Source organism: Oncorhynchus kisutch, unplaced genomic scaffold (genome assembly GCF_002021735.2).
Source record: "Oncorhynchus kisutch isolate 150728-3 unplaced genomic scaffold, Okis_V2 scaffold843, whole genome shotgun sequence".
Lineage (NCBI taxonomy): Eukaryota > Metazoa > Chordata > Actinopteri > Salmoniformes > Salmonidae > Oncorhynchus > Oncorhynchus kisutch.
The window spans coordinates 84,483-107,760 of record NW_022262788.1 but is presented as its reverse complement, the minus strand read 5'-3'; positions in this window follow the sequence as shown (position 1 = coordinate 107,760).

The following is a 23,278-nucleotide window of genomic DNA, read 5'->3' as shown; positions in this document are numbered from 1 at the left end:
TAAAAACAAATGCCTGCTTTTATCTACGATGTAACTACAGCCTCTTGTGAAAACGTGAGCTGCTGTCTGATGAAGAGAAACAGACGTATCTAGCTCCCAAAGGCTGAAATTATATAATAATGTGTTTTAGAGTGCACTTAAAAATATTCAGCTGCAATAAGAATTATCTTGATAGTATGAAGAGGTAACTCCATGGACCATTTATCCAATGTATTGTAAAGCTAGCCAATGTTACAGTTTGAATAGCCTAGCCAGCTACTGTAAATGTCCATTGGTGTTTCATTAGCTACCTATCCATGTCAGTTAATAGTATTTTTGAATCATGTCATGATTATATGTCTCATTTCAAGTAACTAGCTGCTGGCAAAACAAAACATTCCAATCATACACAGACCAGTCAAACGTTTGGACACACAAGGGTTTTTCTTTATTTTGTACTATTTTCTACATTGTAGAATAGTAGTGAAACAATACAAAATATGTTTTATATTTCAGATTCTTCGAAGTAGCCAAACTTGACTGAAAAATACCCCTACAGCATGATGCTGCCACCACCATGCTTCACCGTAGGGATGGTGCCAGATTTCCTCCAGACGTGACGCAATCGGGGGAGAAGGGCCTTGGTCAGGGAGGTGACCAAGAACCCGAGGGTCACTCTGACAGAGCTCCAGAGTTCCTGTGTGGAGATAGGATAAACTTCCAGAAGGACAACCATCTCTGCAGCACTCCACCAATCAGGCCTGTATGGTAGAGTGGCCAGACAGAAGCCACTCCTCAGTAAATGGCACATGACAGCTCTCTTGGAGTTTCCCAAAAGGCATCTAAAGGACTGTCATGGAAATTCAACATAGGGACACTCAAAGTCAATAGTTAATTCATCTTTATTGTCAGCTTGCTGGAGATGTTCCAACCAACTCAATGCACCATAGTACACATCTGTCAGGAGCTGTACAGGGGCAGTCCCGTTAGTTCTCTTATGTACTGCAGACAAGTTATATTTGCACTCAAAGTCAATAGTTAATTCATCTTTATTGTCAGCTTGCTGGAGAGGTTCCAACCAACTCAATGCACCATAGTACACATCTGTCAGGAGCTGTACAGGGGCAGTCCCGTTAGTTCTCTTATGTACTGCAGACAAGTTATATTTGCACTCAAAGTCAATAGTTAATTCATCTTTATTGTCAGCTTGCTGGAGAGGTTCCAACCAACTCAATGCACCATAGTACACATCTGTCAGGAGCTGTACAGGGGCAGTCCCGTTAGTTCTCTTATGTACTGCAGACAAGTTATATTTGCACTCAAAGTCAATAGTTAATTCATCTTTATTGTCAGCTTGCTGGAGAGGTTCCAACCAACTCAATGCACCATAGTACACATCTGTCAGGAGCTGTACCGGGGCAGTCCCGTTAGTTCTCTTATGTACTGCAGACAAGTTATATTTGCACTCAAAGTCAATAGTTAATTCATCTTTATTGTCAGCTTGCTGGAGATGTTCCAACCAACTCAATGCACCATAGTACACATCTGTCAGGAGCTGTACAGGGGCAGTCCCGTTAGTTCTCTTATGTACTGCAGACAAGTTATATTTGCACTCAAAGTCAATAGTTAATTCATCTTTATTGTCAGCTTGCTGGAGATGTTCCAACCAACTCAATGCACCATAGTACACATCTGTCAGGAGCTGTACCGGGGCAGTCCCGTTAGTTCTCTTATGTACTGCAGACAAGTTATATTTGCACTCAAAGTCAATAGTTAATTCATCTTTATTGTCAGCTTGCTGGAGAGGTTCCAACCAACTCAATGCACCATAGTACACATCTGTCAGGAGCTGTACAGGGGCAGTCCCGTTAGTTCTCTTATGTACTGCAGACAAGTTATATTTGCACTCAAAGTCAATAGTTAATTCATCTTTATTGTCAGCTTGCTGGAGAGGTTCCAACCAACTCAATGCACCATAGTACACATCTGTCAGGAGCTGTACAGGGGCAGTCCCGTTAGTTCTCTTATGTACTGCAGACAAGTTATATTTGCACTCAAAGTCAATAGTTAATTCATCTTTATTGTCAGCTTGCTGGAGAGGTTTCAACCAACTCAATGCACCATAGTACACATCTGTCAGGAGCTGTACCGGGGCAGTCCCGTTAGTTCTCTTATGTACTGCAGACAAGTTATATTTGCACTTAAAGTCAATAGTTAATTCATCTTTATTGTCAGCTTGCTGGAGATGTTCCAACCAACTCAATGCACCATAGTACACATCTGTCAGGAGCTGTACAGGGGCAGTCCCGTTAGTTCTCTTATGTACTGCAGACAAGCTCTCTTGGAGTTTCCCAAAAGGAATCTAAAGGACTGTCATGGAAATTCAACATAGGGACACTCAAAGTCAATAGTTAATTCATCTTTATTGTCAGCTTGCTGGAGAGGTTCCAACCAACTCAATGCACCATAGTACACATCTGTCAGGAGCTGTACCGGGGCAGTCCCGTTAGTTCTCTTATGTACTGCAGACAAGTTATATTTGCACTCAAAGTCAATAGTTAATTCATCTTTATTGTCAGCTTGCTGGAGAGGTTCCAACCAACTCAATGCACCATAGTACACATCTGTCAGGAGCTGTACCGGGGCAGTCCCGTTAGTTCTCTTATGTACTGCAGACAAGTTATATTTGCACTCAAAGTCAATAGTTAATTCATCTTTATTGTCAGCTTGCTGGAGATGTTCCAACCAACTCAATGCACCATAGTACACATCTGTCAGGAGCTGTACCGGGGCAGTCCCGTTAGTTCTCTTATGTACTGCAGACAAGTTATATTTGCACTCAAAGTCAATAGTTAATTCATCTTTATTGTCAGCTTGCTGGAGAGGTTCCAACCAACTCAATGCACCATAGTACACATCTGTCAGGAGCTGTACAGGGGCAGTCCCGTTAGTTCTCTTATGTACTGCAGACAAGTTATATTTGCACTCAAAGTCAATAGTTAATTCATCTTTATTGTCAGCTTGCTGGAGATGTTCCAACCAACTCAATGCACCATAGTACACATCTGTCAGGAGCTGTACAGGGGCAGTCCCGTTAGTTCTCTTATGTACTGCAGACAAGTTATATTTGCACTCAAAGTCAAGAGTTAATTCATCTTTATTGTCAGCTTGCTGGAGAGGTTCCAACCAACTCAATGCACCATAGTACACATCTGTCAGGAGCTGTACAGGGGCAGTCCCGTTAGTTCTCTTATGTACTGCAGACAAGCTCTCTTGGAGTTTCCCAAAAGGCATCTAAAGGACTGTCATGGAAATTCAACATAGGGACACTCAAAGTCAATAGTTAATTCATCTTTATTGTCAGCTTGCTGGAGAGGTTCCAACCAACTCAATGCACCATAGTACACATCTGTCAGGAGCTGTACAGGGGCAGTCCCGTTAGTTCTCTTATGTACTGCAGACAAGTTATATCTGTCAGGAGCTGTACAGGGGCAGTCCCGTTAGTTCTCTTATGTACTGCAGACAAGTTATATCTGTCAGGAGCTGTACCGGGGCAGTCCCGTTAGTTCTCTTATGTACTGCAGACAAGTTATATCTGTCAGGAGCTGTACCGGGGCAGTCCCGTTAGTTCTCTTATGTACTGCAGACAAGTTATATCTGTCAGGAGCTGTACAGGGGCAGTCCCGTTAGTTCTCTTATGTACTGCAGACAAGTTATATCTGTCAGGAGCTGTACCGGGGCAGTCCCGTTAGTTCTCTTATGTACTGCAGACAAGTTATATCTGTCAGGAGCTGTACCGGGGCAGTCCCGTTAGTTCTCTTATGTACTGCAGACAAGTTATATCTGTCAGGAGCTGTACCGGGGCAGTCCCGTTAGTTCTCTTATGTACTGCAGACAAGTTATATCTGTCAGGAGCTGTACCGGGGCAGTCCCGTTAGTTCTCTTATGTACTGCAGACAAGTTATATCTGTCAGGAGCTGTACCGGGGCAGTCCCGTTAGTTCTCTTATGTACTGCAGACAAGTTATATCTGTCAGGAGCTGTACAGGGGCAGTCCCGTTAGTTCTCTTATGTACTGCAGACAAGTTATATCTGTCAGGAGCTGTACAGGGGCAGTCCCGTTAGTTCTCTTATGTACTGCAGACAAGTTATATCTGTCAGGAGCTGTACAGGGGCAGTCCCGTTAGTTCTCTTATGTACTGCAGACAAGTTATATCTGTCAGGAGCTGTACCGGGGCAGTCCCGTTAGTTCTCTTATGTACTGCAGACCAACTCAATGCACCATAGTACACATCTGTCAGGAGCTGTACCGGGGCAGTCCCGTTAGTTCTCTTATGTACTGCAGACAAGTTATATCTGTCAGGAGCTGTACAGGGGCAGTCCCGTTAGTTCTCTTATGTACTGCAGACAAGTTATATCTGTCAGGAGCTGTACAGGGGCAGTCCCGTTAGTTCTCTTATGTACTGCAGACAAGTTATATCTGTCAGGAGCTGTACAGGGGCAGTCCCGTTAGTTCTCTTATGTACTGCAGACAAGTTATATCTGTCAGGAGCTGTACAGGGGCAGTCCCGTTAGTTCTCTTATGTACTGCAGACAAGTTATATCTGTATGATTTAGCTTATTAATTATTCATAATTAATTAACATTTGCATAATTCATGTGACCGACCAATAGTGGTTCATAACATGTGACAGACCAATAGTGGTTCATAACATGTGACAGACCAATAGTGGTTCATAACATGTGACAGACCAATAGTGGTTCATAACATGTGACAGACTAATATCTCACAAGGCTTCTTCTCTCTAATCTGAGACCTTGAAACTGAGATATCTTTCGTTCTCAAAACAAGGGTCTGGACGTACTGCCAAATTGCATATCCTGACAGTGAGGATTTGTTCAATCAGTCACTTGCATGAACACAGAAATTTGTTTAATTGGTCACCAGAAATTGGTTAATTGGTCACCTCTGGTGTGCCACAATATCTGTTTCTCCTTCACATGTCCACCCGAAAAGTTGTTTTCAGTGACACTCTGGACACTGGGTATGCAGACGACGTCGGGCTGTTCCGAGCCGTACCATTAACCAGCATCAAAGAGGACATTTCCATGGGCTGGGAGGTAAAGCAGCTGGAAGAGTGGGCCACATCCAACGACATGCTCCTGAATGGGAAAAAGTCTGTGGAAATTCAGATGTGTTTTTTTTTTAGAGACCATCCAAAACCTGCACCACTAATTCTAGGAGGACAGGAAGTACCAGTGGTAACAACAACCTGCACCACTAATCCTAGGAGGACAGGAAGTACCAGGGGTAACAACAACCTTCACCACTAATCCTAGGAGGACAGGAAGTACCAGGGGTAACAACAACGAAGTATCTTGGTTTTCATCTAGACTCTAACCTCATCATTCACACATCAACCTGCACCACTAATCCTAGGAGGACAGGAAGTACCAGTGGTAACAACAACCTGCACCACTTATCCTAGGAGGACAGGAAGTATCAGTGGTAACAACTACCTGCACCACTAATCCTAGGAGGACAGGAAGTTCCAGTGGTAACAACAACTAAGTATCTTGGTTTTCATCTAGACTCTAACCTCAGTGGTGACACACATGTGGACCAGTCAGTCAGAAAGGCCTCAAAACACAGGCACTTTTTCACTATTCTTGCCAGAAAATGACCTGAAGATCTGGTCCCAGTCTATACTACACTGGTCAGGCCTTGTCTGGAATACGGTGGAATTCTGTTAGTTGGATGCAGTGAAAAGCAGTAGGCCCAACTAGACAGGCTGCAGAGGACGGCCTTGAGGATCTCATCTCCAGGGGTGGAGCAGTCCAACCACAGCTCCCGACACTGCAGAGCAGGTTTGAGCCGGCTGCAGTGCACCTGGTGAAGGACACTCTTGACCATCCATTGAATGACCTGCTCCCTCAAAAAAGAGGTAACTGCACCACCAGGCTCCTGAGAAACAGCCACCAGCTGTCCTGTATAACTGCCCATACTAACCACCTGTAAAACTCCACTCTACCCACTGCTATCAGACTGTATAGTAACGAGCTCTTAAATGGTTCTCCCCAAAATTATATTATTTTTAAATCCCATTTTAATATTTAAATTTCCAGCATGAAAAATGTCCTGTAATGTTTACAATTGTTCAATACTATATTTATGTCATGTATTATGTGTTATGTATTTTAAATGAGTGTTTTCTACATTGTGACATCATTAAAATACTCCTACTACAATGTTAAAACATTCTACATTGTGACATCATTAAAATACTTCTACTACAATGTTAAAACATTCTAAACTGTGACATCATTAAAATACTTCAGAGAGAATAAAGTAGATGTCACGGGTCAAAATTTTGATTGATGACCCTATGTGAACCTATGTGAACTCTATGTGAACCCTATGTAGTGATGACGTGTGCATGTCTTCTGGTCAGGCAAGCCTGGTTAGGTGGGGGCTATGGGGTGAGTAAGGGTCCATTTGACAGGCCGTTAATGATTGATGACCCAAGCCTGATAGGCAAGCCTGGTTAGGTGGGGGCTATGGGGTGAGTAAGGGTCCCTTTGACAGGCCGTTAATGATTGATGACCCAAGCCTGATTTATGACCCTATGTAATGATTTATGACCCTATGTCATGTAGAAGGGTGCATGCCCAGGGTTGAGTAAGTGACCATGTGTCAGGTCAACCTGTTACTGTTTCTCACGGTTTGGGTTGGTTAAGGCCCCTTATAAAGCCGCTGAACAATACCTGTTTAAGACTGTACATGATAACCCCCCTGAATATTAAACAAAAATGACACCTATGCCAATTTTAGGGATGTTATGCTCGGCTTGTCATGAACCCAGTGACCAAAGCCTTGAAGAAGTTCTGTGTGAAGCTCCAGAATGTTTTAAAGGATTTTTGGGTACGAGTGAGGGCCACATGTCTTACATATTCCACCCGGAGGATTCTACGGTAAAGATATTCACAGACCGTGGACCCAAACCCCTTTATCCTGCAAAACCTGGGAGTTTTCCCCCGGCTCTGGGGATGAGAGAATGGTTAAACATCAGGCTGGCTCTTTGTAAAATTGAACAGGTCCTAAGTGTTACAAATGTGCCAGGATATGCGTTGGAAGAACAGGTCTGCGGCCGCAGTGATCTCAAGGCTCTAAGAATTGCTTCAATGGACTATAGCCCTGACAACAAAGTGACAATTTTAGCCTGTGACCTTTATGATAAGGCTAATGCTACAAAGTCTGTCAATTCTCCGGTAGCTTCCAGAGCACGCAAACATGTAAACTTTTTTATTCCTGTGTTTAGTTTTAAATGGGTGGATTATCCAATTTTCATAACACTTATGAATAAGCTGGACATTCTCTTCCAAAATGGGGAACAGTTAAAGCGCTGGGCGAGGCTTTCCTTGAGACAGAGTCAAGACCAAAAGGCCCGACGGAGGATCTACCCCTGGAGTGAAAACTTACCATGTGTTGATGGACCTAGCAAGAGAGCCTTGCCTTTTGAGGGTGAACTCGACACGGACAATGGCGGTTGGTTGCATAAGCTCCCAGGATCTGTAAGAAAGGCATCGTAAAATACCTTAAGAATGTAACGATATAAAATGTATGTACTAAATATTTTGAATGAAATAAATGGTTTTAAAATCAGAATCTCACCACGTTATGAACTCTCGCGTTTGTTCACTCTTAGCGCAGTCTGTCCCTGAGAAAAATCTTGCGGAAAAAGCCATGTGCGCGCGTATGTGCGTGAGGGAGTTTTCTGTAGTGGCTGTGTGTGTGTGTGTGTGTGTGTGTGTGTGTGTGTGTGTGTGTGTGTGTGTGTGTGTTTCAAAAACAGAAAAAGGGGGGCGGGTTGTTTGTTAAAAAAATACCCTTGCATGCCTGGTGGGTCGTTTGAAACCAAGGTTTACACTAGCCTGCAAAACAGATGCCTACCCCCCAACAATAATATTGTGTCTTACGACTCCTAATCTTAAAGGCCTTTCATAAAACTATTTTTTTAGGTGGGCTAAAAAGTCATTCATCCCAGCGATGTCGAGAACAACACACCCCATGCATCTAGGTGCTAGCACCCCGGAGATTTTAGAAGCTCCAAAAGGATCCTAATGTTTAGACACACCCAATACCAGGTGTTTGAAATGTGTCAAATATACCATGGGCGGGGGTATAGCCCGAAAAAAACGACAAACCCCAAATGCTATGTAAAAAAATCATTCAGGGGTTTTTCTCTAGGTCGTAGGGTACAAAAGCGCTAGAAACCATGGGCAATGTTAGCAGCGTTTTAGTTCCGATGCAAACAGCACCTCCAGAAACTCCAAGAATCGTTATCGGACTGAAGCGTTAAAAAAGATAATCGGGGAAAACAGTCTAATGGATCTATCGCAAGGTGAGTTCTTGAAATAAATCTTTATTAGATTTGATTGTTGTGGGGAATTGTTTGAAAGCGTGGGATGTTATAGAAATATTAAACAATCATTAGGATCAGTATGCTTACCGTATAACAAGGCAATATTAGCTAAAGTGATTATAGCTTTAATATTGTCGAATGTTTTATAGATTCTGAAGCATTCACGCAGATACTCCGAGGTATAACTGAGCTCGAACCATCCAATGGGGCTCCGAAACAAAGTGCCGACAAACAAACGCCTGCCCTGAATTGTCAACGTAAGTAAGCTCCAAGAATTCCATACATAAAAATATTTATACCTTAAAAACAAAAAGTGTGGGCATCTTATATTAAAAGTTATTTTATATGTTTACAGAGGACCTAAAGCCTAGAAGGTTAAACGATGCCCTATGGAGCCTGAACGGTTTCTGCGAAGCATATGACTACGAGACAATTCTGCCCTACTCCCAGGATGTATTTACACAAAAGCAGCGAACAGAGACTTTAAACGGCAGGTCAACTCCCCTTGGCCAGGACAACGTTGTCCCCCATATTTCTAAACACCAAAGGATAATTAGTGCTCAGATCCACAGTTCCGCTTCACCCGAACAATTCTACTTGGCCGATATTCACGAGACGTCGTTCCAAGGACTAGGTATGAATCAATTATATATTATTATTTATATATATTATTATTTTAATATTTATATATTTTTTTTATGCCGGAATATGTTAAAACAAGGCCTAATGCTGTTTTTTGTTTGTTTGTTTGTTTTTTTCAGGCTCACCATCTACCGAACCTGCAGATGCTGTAATACAGGTTGAACAAAGACATCAGCCCCTGGTTTCAGAGCTTCTTCAGAACAGCCCTCGTCAAAAAAGCCGAGGTATTTAATTAATGTATTGTTAATATATAGGCTTATATCTGAAATGTATTTGGCATTTTTAACATATTTGAGGGTTAATAACCTATTTGTGTATGTATTATTTTTATTTCAGACTCCTCACCGGCTTATGAACACAACGCACAAACATCGGAGGATGCCCAGACAAGCATCCCCGAGGAGGCTCCAAAGACACCAGCGAAACCTGATGATGTCAAAGATTTAAATGACATTTCTGAGGTAGACGATTTGATGTTCTGTGAAGCTGCCAACCTTCTTGAATCGGCCAATTCTGTGGGGGAAACAGCAGATTCTGAAATAGACCAAGAACGTTTTTTCAAAGCGTTTACCCTGGGTTTAAAATCACGAAAGGCTCTACTCCAGAGGCGCATGTGTATTCTACTCGAGCATCAATACAATCAGGATGTGTCATTCTGGCGTAGCGAGCTACCCCGTATGTTAAAAAACATTAGGGCTAAAACAAGCAAATACCGCCGTTAAAAAACACACATGTAAACACACACACACACACACATCCTTAATTAGACAGATGGCGCCCCCTATAGACCAAAGTGAGACAATTGAAACCCTCTTAGCCAGGATCCCTACAGAGCTCCAAGATATAGTTAACCATATGAATGATTCGGGGGTAATTGACATAATGACAATAGATGAAAATCTATTATCCCAGATTCCCTCCGAACTCATAGACATTATTACACGTATGAATGAGTCAGGGCCTTCCGAGGAAAACATGTTAACACAGATTCCCGAAACCATCATATCTCTAATTACCCAGCTTAACGCGAGCCCTAGGTTTAATTCGGCCCCACAGACACCTCTAAGACAGCCTTTAACAACATTGTCCGAAGAGTCTGAAAGTCAATATGATGTTTTTGAACAGTTGGACAAATGTCTAGCAAATCTGGAGGGGGGCGGTCTTGAGATCAGTGTACAGAACGAGAGCGCTAGGTTTAATTCGGCACCCCAGACACCTATAAATCAGCCTTTAACACCAATGTCCGAAGAGTCTGAAACCCAATACGATGTTTTTGAACAGTTGGACAATTGCCTAGCAAATCTGGAGGGGGGAGGTCTTGATCGAAGTGTACATGTTTTGCGTCGAAATAAATTCAACAATATTGAGGTTCGCCAGTTTTTCAATTTCGCATGGGGGGGTCAGATTCGGGAATATGCTGTGTTTTACGTAATGCTTATGGACACTTTGAATGAACTGTTAGCGAGGATTAGAGATTATAGCGAACCTAGGGATCTCTTACAGTTGGAAATTTGTGGAGACAGTCTACAGAGCAAGGTATCGCTTATTTTACAGAATGGTGAAGCAGAGCTTGAACAATTTGTTAAACTGCTAGAACGCCTTGTTCAGTCAAATTTAAACGTGCTAGCAGATAGGACCCTCGAACTTGTAGTACAATTAGTACGCCAACCACAAGGGGGCGGGGGTCAGAGACGAAAGCTCGAGAGTTTAATGCAGTCCGAAATCATAAGCAATAAAAGGGCCTATCTCATAAACGTTCACAATCCAGGTAATAAGCTATGTTTTGCCATAGGTTTGGCCCACTTACTCAGCCCAGGATGTACTGATCAAGCCGCGTTACATAAAGCTCGAGAGCTACAAACTGCGGTGGGTCTCGGTATACAGGATGCTGTGGCTTTCTCAGACATAGTCAAATTTGAAAACTTTCTGAACATCAAGATTGTGGTTTTGTACCACAGTAGGGCTAATGACGCTCTCCTCAAGTTCCAAAATATACCCGAACCACATCCTAAGACTATGTACTTTTATGTGCAAAATGAGCATTACTATGCCGTAACTAACATCACAGCCTTTTTAGGCGCGCCATATGTCTGTCCAGCCTGTCATACCGGCTACACACGCATGGGGGGGCACTCGTGCCGTTACAACTGTTCAGTATGTCTGGATAAACATTGCCCTATGCAGCCGCTAAACTTGACCCCCTGTGCGGATTGTCACCGCACATGTCGTTCGGCCTACTGTTACGAAAAACACAAAACTGAAACATGGCATCCCAAGGCATGTAAATCTGTAAGCAGTTGTGACATTAACAAGAAATGTCCAAAATGTCATTGCAATTACAACCTTAAAATAGATAGCCCTAAACCTCATGTTTGTGGAATTATACACTGCCCAATCTGTAAAGGTCCTTTGAAAAGCAGAGACGCGGAAGCGGTTCAAGAAGTAACACATGAGTGTTACATTCAGCCCTTGGCTGAAGATGAACATACAGAGAAATATGTGTTTTATGATTTTGAGACAACTCAGCAATCAGGGGTTCATTTGCCTATTTTTGTGTCAACCATGACTTTCAAGGGTGAAAAATGGTCGGCCGAGGGACCCAATTGTGCCCGACTCTTTCTAAAACATTTTAGAAAAGCCCAGTACAGAAACTTCACGTTTATAGCTCACAATGCTAGGGCCTATGACTCCTATCTGCTTCTGAACCCTTTGATACAGCAAGGCGTGGCACCCAGTGTCATAGCTCAAGGGAGTAAAATATTATGCTTTGTTGACCCCGCCTTCAAACAGAGATACATTGACAGCTTAAGCTTCTTACCCATGAGATTGGCTCAAATGCCAGAGGCCTTGGGTTTTGAAAACTCTGTCAAAGGCTATTTCCCTCATTTCTTCACATCTGAGGAGAATCTACATTATATAGGATCTTATCCAGCCCCCGAAATGTACGGGTGTGATCAAATGTCTCCCAAAGAGCGTGAGAGATTCATGACATGGTACGAGACCGTAAGACATGGCACTTTTGATTTCCATAAAGAGATGGAATCATACTGTGACAATGACGTTGTTATACTTCGTGAAGGATGCCTCAGATTCAGAGAAGAGGTAATCAAAGATGCGGGCATTGACCCCTGGAGCTGTACAACTATTGCATCAGCGTGCATGAAAACCTATCGTACACACTATCTAACTCCTGAATCTATAGCTATCCCATCGCCAGACAACTACCGACGCCAATTCAAGGCCTACTCTAGTGGTTCCATTCAATGGTTGGAGTACTTGGCCCAGGATAAAGATATTTTTATCCAACATGCTTTGAATCGGGGGGAGAAGGCTTTTGGGCCTTACCATGTAGATGGATACACACAGATTGACGGGGTTGAGACAGTGTATGAGTACAACGGTTGTTTCTTCCACGGTTGTAAATTATGCTTTGTCCCCCACACCTTGTGTGTCCTAACCCAAAAGACTTTTGGGGAAATGTACCAAGAGTTTCAAGACAAACTGAATTCTTTAAAGGCTACTTACGGGTTAAAAGTTGTGGTTTTGTGGGAGCACGAATGGACAGCCCTCAAAAAGGTAGATCCTAGTGTTAAGGCCTTCCTTACCCATTATGACCCTCCAGAGCCCCTGGAACCGCGACAGGCCTTGTTTGGAGGCCGGACCAATGCTTTGACATTGCGTTATGTAGCTCAACCCGACGAGACAATAGGCTATGTAGATTTTACATCCCTATATCCTCATGTAATGAGTTCCTCATTCTATCCTATAGGGCATCCTGAAATTATTCACAGCGACTTTGACGAACCCCAAAATTATTTTGGTTTAATCAAAGCGACTGTCTACCCTCCTAGGGGGCTGTTTATACCTGTGTTGCCTTACAAGGGTCCTAAAGGAAAACTTTTCTTTCCCCTTTGTCGCACATGCTGTGAAAACCACAACCAGGAAAACCCCTGTGATCACACAGATCAAGAAAGAGCCCTGACCGGTGTATGGGTCACTGTAGAATTCTCTAAGGCTTTAGAGAAGGGGTATCGTGTGGCCAAAATCTTTGAAGTGTGGAACTTTTCCAGGAAATCAGACACACTTTTTAAAGAGTACATCAAAACCTTCTTGAGGTGCAAGCAGATGGCTTCAGGCTATCCTGCATCGGTCACAGATCAAGAAAGTAAAGACCAGTACATTCAAGACTACCATGACAGAGAAGGCATACTTCTTGACCCTGACAGAATAGAGGTCAACAAAACCAAAAGAAATGTGTCGAAATTGTACTTGAACTCCCTTTGGGGGAAATTAGCGCAGAGATGCAATATGCTAACAACTTCGATCATTAAAGACCCCGAAGAATTTTTGGAATTTGTTTTTTCGGACCAATACGAAATTTCACATTTTTCCTTCTTGAGTCAAGACATTGCCTTGGTGCAATGGAGGCGCCACCAAAAGTGGGTTCTACCCCCGGGTAATGTAAATGTGTTTCTTGCAGCATTTACCACAGCCTATGGCCGCCTTGAACTGTACACCCTCATGGAACAGCTTCAGAGGCGGGTTCTTTACCACGACACAGACTCTGTGGTCTATGTAAGCAAACCGGGGGATTGGACCCCCCCACTTAGCAACTATCTTGGGGGTTTAACGAGTGAACTCGAAGAGGGTGACCATATTACAGAATGGTCCTCATGTGGTCCAAAAAGCTATGCTTTTAGGACTAAAGCCAATCACGTGGTGTTGAAAGCCAAAGGCGTGACTCAAAACTATGAAAATGCACCGCGTGTAAACTTGGAATCAATCACGCGCTTGGTCGAGGGGTTCGTAAAGGACAAGAATAGTGACTTGGAGATTTTGAGCTCCTACAACAAAATAGTGAGGGATAAAAAGGGGTTCCATCTAAGAAACGCACCACTCACTAAAAGATTCAGGGTAGTCTATGACAAGAGACAGCTATTGCCTGATGGTACCACATTGCCCTTTGGCTACTGACTTATGCTACAAGCCCCAGTGTGTCTTAAAGCTTAAGATATTATGACTGCTGTCGAGGGTTTTGACCCCCGGCTACAATTGCCTTTTTCAGCATTAATTGCAGGCCCTTCAAACAGTGGCAAAACTTTTTTTGTAAAAAGTATTTTAGAGAATTCTGAACATGTGTTATCTCAAAAGCCTGACAATATTGTATGGTGTTATTCATGTTACCAACCTCTGTATGATGAATTATTGAAGACAATAAAAATCAAGTTTGTTGAAGGAATACCCGATTCTCTGTCTGATGATGAACTTCTCCCCCCACATGTAAATAATCTGCTGGTTTTGGACGATATGCTATTTGCTGGTAGCGAACACCCTGAAATTGCACGAGCTTTTACCCAATATACTCATCATAGAAACCTGTCCGTGCTTTACTTGGTCCAGAATGTGTTTCACCAAGGTAAAAATAGTCGGACCATTAGCTTGAATGCCAACTACATGGTATTGTTTAAAAATCCTAGAGACAAACTGCAAATTAGCACTCTAGCTCAGCAGATGTACCCTGGACGGAAATCATACTTTATGGAGAGCTATGAGGACGCTACCAAAGAGCCATTTTCTTATTTAATCGTGGATTTAAAAGCAAATACTCCAGAACACCTTAGGCTACGTACAGGGCTGTTTCCGGGGGAGAGGCCTGCTGCATACCTTCCTAAAAAGTAAACGCTATGTCTCTGCGTTTAAAAAGAAACCTCCCCCTCTTGAGAAGGCTAGTAGGTTCTACAGCTAAAGAACGGAAGGCCATCTTGGGTCGCTGTTCTTCAGATCTCATATTAGCCCTATGTGAGATTGCTTTGAATCTTCTCAAAGGACGCATTCCACTCACCCTGAACCAATTGAAAAAATTAAGGAGACAAAAGACAGCGATCAAACTCTTTGCCAATAAAAGGGCCAGTCTTCAAAAGAAAATTGATCTCCAAGGTGGCATAGCAGTTCAGACGTCTTTTGTCCTCGTCTTGTCGTGTCCTGTATATATATATATTTACAACTTTTTCACATACATTTTATTTTTATTTTCCATCAACTCATCTTCAAAACACTCTCCTGCAACCCGCCTCACCAATGTATATTTATAAAAAAGTATTATTTACCTCAGATCTGTAATCCTCCAAGAAGCTAGCCAGAAACTCCAAGAAGCTAGCCTGAAACTAGCCAGAAGCTAATCCAGAAGCTAGTTCAGAAGCTAGTTAGCTCCTTTACTGGCAAATCGTTAATATTCAGCTAACCACCGTTTGTGGTCATCAGCTATCCTTTAGCTCGAAAATCTATCGCCAGTTCTGTACGGCGCAGCGCGGCTCGGAACGGAACATACCGGACCAATTTTTCTCTCCATGTCCCTGGACATTCATACCCGGATCTCACAGCTAGCTAGCTGCTATCCGTGTGACCATCGGAGCTAGCAAGCTCCGTCAATCACTCCTGAGTTCCATCAATCACACCTGGGCTGCAGTCACCTATCCGGACCCGTTTTACTGCCTTCGCGGAGCCCCACCGGGCCTTCACAACTGGACTGCCGACGTTATCTACCCGAAGGAGTTATTCGGCCGGCTCCTCCGTCGCGACGTTACCTGAACGCCCATCTGCGGCCTGCTAACCGTTAGCTGTCTTACCGGCTGCTATCTGAATAGACAATCGGACAATTTTTTTATTATTATTTTTTTTTAATTATTTTTTTAATTATTATTATTATATTTTCTTCTTGGGCCTCTATAACTATATCTATTGTTTTTATTTTTGTTGTTGTTGTGTGATTTGGATTAATCCCCTCTACCACACGGAACCCCACTAATCTACTGACGGAACGTAAGGGGTGGCTAACAGACCTCCATCCTATGCTAGCTTGCTACCGATGCCCTGGCTAGCTGTCTAAATCACCAACCAACCTCTCCACTCACCGGACCCTTTTGATCACTCGACTAAGCATGCCTATCCTTAATGTCAATATGTCTTGTCCATTTCTGTTCTGGTTAGTGTTTATTGGCTTATTTCACTGTAGAGCCTCTAGTCCTGCTCACTATACCTTATCCAACCTATTAGTCCCACCACCCACACATGCAATGACATCTCCTGGTTTCAACGATGTTTCTAGAGACAATATCTCTCTCTTCATCACTCAATACCTAGGTTTACCTCCACTGTATTCACATCCTGCCATACATTTGTCTGTACATTATACCTTGATGCTATTTTATCGCCCCCAGAAACCTCCTTTTACTCTATGTTCCAGACGTTCTAGACGACCAATTCTCATAGCTTTTAGCCGTACCCTTATTCTACTCCTCCTATGTTCCTCTGGCGATGTAGAGGTGAATCCAGGCCCTGCAGTGCCTAGCTCCACTCCTATTCCCCAGGCGCTCTCTTTTGACGACTTCTGTAACCGTAATAGCCTTGGTTTCATGCATGTTAACATTAGAAGCCTCCTCCCTAAGTTTGTTCTATTCACTGCTTTAGCACACTCTGCCAACCCGGATGTTCTAGCTGTGTCTGAATCCTGGCTTAGGAAGACCACCAAAAATTCTGAAGTTTTAATTCCAAACTACAACATTTTCAGACAAGATAGAACTGCCAAAGGGGGCGGTGTTGCAATCTACTGCAAAGATAGCCTGCAGAGTTCTGTCCTACTATCCAGGTCTGTACCCAAACAATTTGAACTTCTACTTTTAAAAATCCACCTCTCTAAAAACAAGTCTCTCACCGTTGCCGCCTGCTATAGACCACCCTCTGCCCCCAGCTGTGCTCTGGACACCATATGTGAACTGATTGCCCCCCATCTATCTTCAGAGTTCGTGCTGCTAGGCGACCTAAACTGGAACATGCTTAACACCCCAGCCATCCTACAATCTAAACTTGATGCCCTCAATCTCACACAAATAATCAATGAACCTACCAGGTACCTCCCCAAAACCTTAAACACGGGCACCCTCATAGATATCATCCTAACCAACTTCCCCTCTAAATACACCTCTGCTGTCTTCAACCAAGATCTCAGCGATCACTGCCTCATTGCCTGCATCCGTAATGGGTCAGCGGTCAAACGACCTCCACTCATCACTGTAAAACGCTCCCTGAAACACTTCTGCGAGCAGGCCTTTCTAATCGACCTGGCCGGGGTATCCTGGAAGGATATTGATCTCATCCCGTCAGTAGAGGATGCCTGGATATTTTTTAAAAATGCCTTCCTAACCATCTTAAATAAACATGCCCCATTCAAGAAATTTAGAACCAGGAACAGATATAGCCCTTGGTTCTCCCCAGACCTGACTGCCCTTAACCAACACAAAAACATCCTATGGCGTTCTGCATTAGCATCGAACAGCCCCCGTGATATGCAGCTGTTCAGGGAAGCTAGAAATCATTATACACAGGCAGTTAGAAAAGCCAAGGCTAGCTTTTTCAAGCAGAAATTTGCTTCCTGCAACACTAACTCAAAAAAGTTCTGGGACACTGTAAAGTCCATGGAGAATAAGAACACCTCCTCCCAGCTGCCCACTGCACTGAAGATAGGAAACACTGTCACCACTGATAAATCCACCATAATTGAGAATTTCAATAAGCATTTTTCTACGGCTGGCCATGCTTTCCACCTGGCTACTCCTACCCCGGACAACAGCACTGCACCCCCAACAGCAACTCGCCCAAGCCTTCCCCATTTCTCCTTCTCCCAAATCCATTCAGCTGATGTTCTGAAAGAGCTGCAAAATCTGGACCCCTACAAATCAGCCGGGCTAGACAATCTGGACCCTTTCTTTCTAAAATTATCTGCCGAAATTGTTGCCACCCCTATTACTAGCCTGTTCAACCTCTCTTTCGTGTCGTCTGAGATTCCCAAAGATTGGAAAGCAGCTGCGGTCATCCCCCTCTTCAAAGGGGGGGACACTCTTGACCCAAACTGCTACAGACCTATATCTATCCTACCGTGCCTTTCTAAGGTCTTCGAAAGCCAAGTCAACAAACAGATTACCGACCATTTCGAATCTCACCATACCTTCTCTGCTATGCAATCTGGTTTCAGAGCTGGTCATGGGTGCACCTCAGCCACGCTCAAGGTCCTAAACGATATCTTAACCGCCATCGATAAGAAACATTACTGTGCAGCCGTATTCATTGATCTGGCCAAGGCTTTCGACTCTGTCAATCACCATATCCTCATCGGCAGACTCGACAGCCTTGGTTTCTCAAATGATTGCCTCGCCTGGTTCACCAACTACTTCTCTGATAGAGTTCAGTGTGTCAAGTCGGAGGGTCTGCTGTCCGGACCTCTGGCAGTCTCTATGGGGGTGCCACAGGGTTCAATTCTTGGACCGACTCTCTTCTCTGTATACATCAATGAGGTCGCTCTTGCTGCTGGTGAGTCCCTGATCCACCTCTACGCAGACGACACCATTCTGTATACTTCCGGCCCTTCTTTGGACACTGTGTTAACAACCCTCCAGGCAAGCTTCAATGCCATACAACTCTCCTTCCGTGGCCTCCAATTGCTCTTAAATACAAGTAAAACTAAATGCATGCTCTTCAACCGATCGCTACCTGCACCTACCCGCCTGTCCAACATCACTACTCTGGACGGCTCTGACTTAGAATACGTGGACAACTACAAATACTTAGGTGTCTGGTTAGACTGTAAACTCTCCTTCCAGACCCATATCAAACATCTCCAATCCAAAGTTAAATCTAGAATTGGCTTCCTATTTCGCAACAAAGCATCCTTCACTCATGCTGCCAAACATACCCTTGTAAAACTGACCATCCTACCAATCCTCGACTTTGGCGATGTCATTTACAAAATAGCCTCCAATACCCTACTCAACAAATTGGATGCAGTCTATCACAGTGCAATCCGTTTTATCACCAAAGCCCCATATACTACCCACCATTGCGACCTGTACGCTCTCGTTGGCTGGCCCTCGCTTCATACTCGTCGCCAAACCCACTGGCTCCATGTCATCTACAAGACCCTGCTAGGTAAAGTCCCCCCTTATCTCAGCTCGCTGGTCACCATAGCATCTCCCACCTGTAGCACACGCTCCAGCAGGTATATCTCTCTAGTCACCCCCAAGACCAATTCTTTCTTTGGCCGCCTCTCCTTCCAGTTCTCTGCTGCCAATGACTGGAACGAACTACAAAAATCTCTGAAACTGGAAACACTTATCTCCCTCACTAGCTTTAAGCACCAACTGTCAGAGCAGCTCACAGATTACTGCACCTGTACATAGCCCACCTAAAATTTAGCCCAAACAACTACCTCTTTCCCAACTGTATTTAATTTTTATTTATTTATTTATTTTGCTCCTTTGCACCCCATTATTTTTTTATTTCTACTTTGCACATTCTTCCATTGCAAAACTACCATTCCAGTATTTTACTTGCTATATTGTATTTACTTTGCCATCATGGCCTTTTTTGCCTTTACCTCCCTTCTCACCTCATTTGCTCACATTGTATATAGACTTGTTTATACTGCATTATTGACTGTATGTTTGTTTTTACTCCATGTGTAACTCTGTGTCGTTTTATCTGTCGAACTGCTTTGCTTTATCTTGGCCAGGTCGCAATTGTAAATGAGAACTTGTTCTCAACTTGCCTACCTGGTTAAATAAAGGTAAAATAAATAAAATAAATAAATAAAAAGACATAGTATACAACAGTCTGGGGGTTTTCTTCTACCTTTACTCAGTATAGCCGTGCCCTTCATCACCAGCCTTATTGCGGCCAGACGTGGTGGTTGAACACGTGGGTGTGATGGCCACTAAAATGTACTTGGTGCCTCAACAAGAGTTGGATAGACTTAAAAAACAAATGCAGGGTCCTGAAGATATCAGACAAACAGCGGAAAATGATTTGGATACGGCCATGAAGGATGTTTTGAACCGAAAAGGATTGAACCCCTATGATAAGATTAAAAAATACACAAACCTAATGCAAAGGTATTTGACTCGGGTAAAGCAAGGGGAGAGAGAGACTAACCATTTAACCCTTTCCCTACCGGACCCTTTAACAGATGTCGAACCTAACGATAGCCATGCCCCTGTAAGGCCTGTACCGTCGATCTTACCTAGTGGAGATAATATGTCGGGTGAAGCTCAAATGCCATTTGAAGATAAAGTTATGCATGACCTACTGACACATGTGCCTTTACGTAACAGGAAGAATGTTAAATACATTATGAACAAGATAAAAGACTCAAAGGGGATAGCTGCTTGGAACGACTCTGGAGAGTTTATCCTTCAGGGCTCTGTGGTTAGGGGGTCCCATATGCAGGACTTGCTTAAAAGTACCACGGCTGCCCACAAGGTTGCTGATGACCGAAGGCCTCCCGGCTGGCGTCAGTTTCTCAAGGCCCTGGCAATCCTCAACATCCCCCTCTCCGGTGTACCCAACCATAAGCTTCGTCAACAGATTCAAGCTTTAAAACAAAAGCCTTCAACGAGATACAGCACCCCTAAAGATGCCCCAACGACACCGGCCCCATATGAAAGCGATGATGCTAACTCATTTACTCCCATGAACGTCTCAGGACCTTTTCCTAAACCCGATCTCTCGGCGTGGTTAGACTTTTGAAAATGACTTTTGAATGACTATGATTAAATTCAATAAATTTTTTATTTGAAAAATAAGCAAGTTAACATTTGTGGCATTCTTGAAACATATGACGTGAGCATACGCCTTGATTACGCGTTCTTAAAGGACACACATTTGAACACTTTTGATATTTTCTAACAAAACAAGATACAAGGTTATCATTACTTCTTAAATCATCCTTATAAAGAGACATAACATCTTCAAAAGAAACTCCCCGGGCTCTTTGGCACAGGTAAAATACACAGTGGTGACCGCATGTAGTGGAAAGGTTATCTTGCACTTGTTTGATGTTGTAGTAGATCTTTGTACCGTTTAGGGTCAAAAAATCTTTAATAGATTTAGGGAAATGTGAAAAACCGGGGGGAAAGCCATAGGAATCAAAAAAAGTTGAGATTTTTCGTCCACCTTCCTGTTCTAATGTCATAGCTAGCCAATGTTCACCAGGCATGTGTTTAGGATGGGTATTGACAATAAACATTGCAGGCCTCTCAGACCATATCTCCATAGGTAATTCATCACAAGCCAACACTCCACAAAATTGTTTTCCAATCAAGCGGCTCATGAGCCCGTCCAACTCTTGGGTATTCATGTCTTTGTTCAAAGGTCCTTAATAATAATCCACTAAGACCTGTCTTCGGGCATTCACTTCCAAGATTGAATCAGAGCATGCGTAAACAATCATGCTAACTGTACAGGTTAAAGGTGTACGGAAACGCATTTCCAGCCTGAGGTTACCTTGGGACACCACAGACAGATTTCCTGAGGTGTCATCATCAGGTGATAAATTGAAAGCATACAATGTGTAACCCTCTGCAAAATCATTTCTGTCAATAGGTAAAGAGAGATCTTTTAGATGTCGCCCTGTAGCCAGGAATAGATTGTAAAATTCTCGCACAGATATGTTGTTATTAAATTGTGGTTGGAAAGCCTTCGCCGGAACCTGACGTCCGTCCTGACAGAGCGCTACATACTCTGCATTGAAGTGCTGAAAATTAAAGGGTTTTTTATCTAAACTGCCCGTATTAGAGGCGTGATCAACCAGACCTATAACCACATATCTAGGTAAAGGGCCTAGAAATAGGTTTTCTTGACTGCAGATTCTACTGCCCACAGGTATGCTAAAGGTTTTCATGGTAATTCTTTGGAGAGGGTAAAGGGCATTTCCTTTCATCAAAGCATGTGAGTGACCCAGGCGCACGGCCGGAGATACAGATACTTTTTTAATAAAAAGGGTTGCCCCCAACACTTTCAAACTAAAATCCCCGTCTTGGGGGGACATCAGGCAAAAATCATCCTTGGCCCTGGTTAATTTTTATCTTAAATCAACCGAATTTAAGAGTAACCGTTCTTGAAAGAAAATGTCAGAGTGTATAGGGCCTAGCAAATGAAACTCTCGAGATTCGGCGCAGTAGCGAGCTCGTGCCGCTAGTCCTTTGTTTGCACCGGTGGAAGGGTCTGTCGATTCCATAGAGGCTCCTGCAGTATCCTTGCTAAACAGCCCGGCGCTAAATTGGGTTTTGAGAGTGTCTTCGGAGTAGTTTAGTAAACACTCCATGATGGCTCTATAAGGGTATGTAGCGCTGCTTTGACTGATTAGGCGTTCACCCAAAGTCACATCAACTTGGGAGAAAATGGTGGCCAAGGGGTAATTAATGAGACTCACTTTGGCATCGTCTGCAATATTAGACCCATCTCTTTTGGTCACTTTTAGACGTAAATGCACCAAGGTGTTGTTGAGGTCCAGATAGTTGTCACCATGGCCTGGTATGAAAAATTCGATAGGCCCGTTATCGGTAATAGCAGAGAGAGGGGCTATCTCCACATAACTGGATCTATCTATTGAATGCTGCGTTAACGGTGCCGTGAAAAGATCGAGTTCTGTCTTTATAGCTTCAGAGGACATTCGATGTAAAAGAGCCATGTCACTTATTCTTTTAGAAAATACTTCCTAGTATTCTTTTAGCCTGTTTTGGTACAGACCTCCTCACTTTACCCCGTCTTTGACTTACTGAGGTTCTTTTAACAGTTAACCGCCGCTTTTTAGGTGCAGGTCTACGCCTTAAACCAGGGGGTCTCTTTTTTGGCCTTCGAGACAATATCATAAGCCCCGAGCCTTCTTGATGCTCCACCTCTGGTGACGCCCTTCGGGTCATAGCATTGGCTACAACCTCACTTACTATATTTTTAGCCGCTGATTTTAAATGTGGTTTGGCTATGCTGAAGCCTCTCTTCATAAACGGTAAAACCATCCTGAAGAGGTTACGGAATATACCTCCTATCCCCGAACCATACATTGTCGGCGCTCCATGATATCCTGGTAGTCCATTACCCACTTGATCCACATAGTATGAAACATAACGGTTAGGGTCGAGCTGATGGTGCTCCATAACCCTTTTATTTGTATTATGTTTATAAATATAATACAGCTATTATATATGTAGAGAGGTTTTGGTGGGTCTAAAGTGGAGTTTTACAATCGTTTTACCATAAGTAAATTCAATGTTTTCGTTCTGATCCGTTTTAAGCTCAACCAGAATGTTTTCAATATAGTTCTTGCTGACATGTACGTAGTGCGGCTTGTCATAATTGACAGTGACGATGTCCCCATCCTTGCCGTCTATATGAACTGTTCGCAGGAGG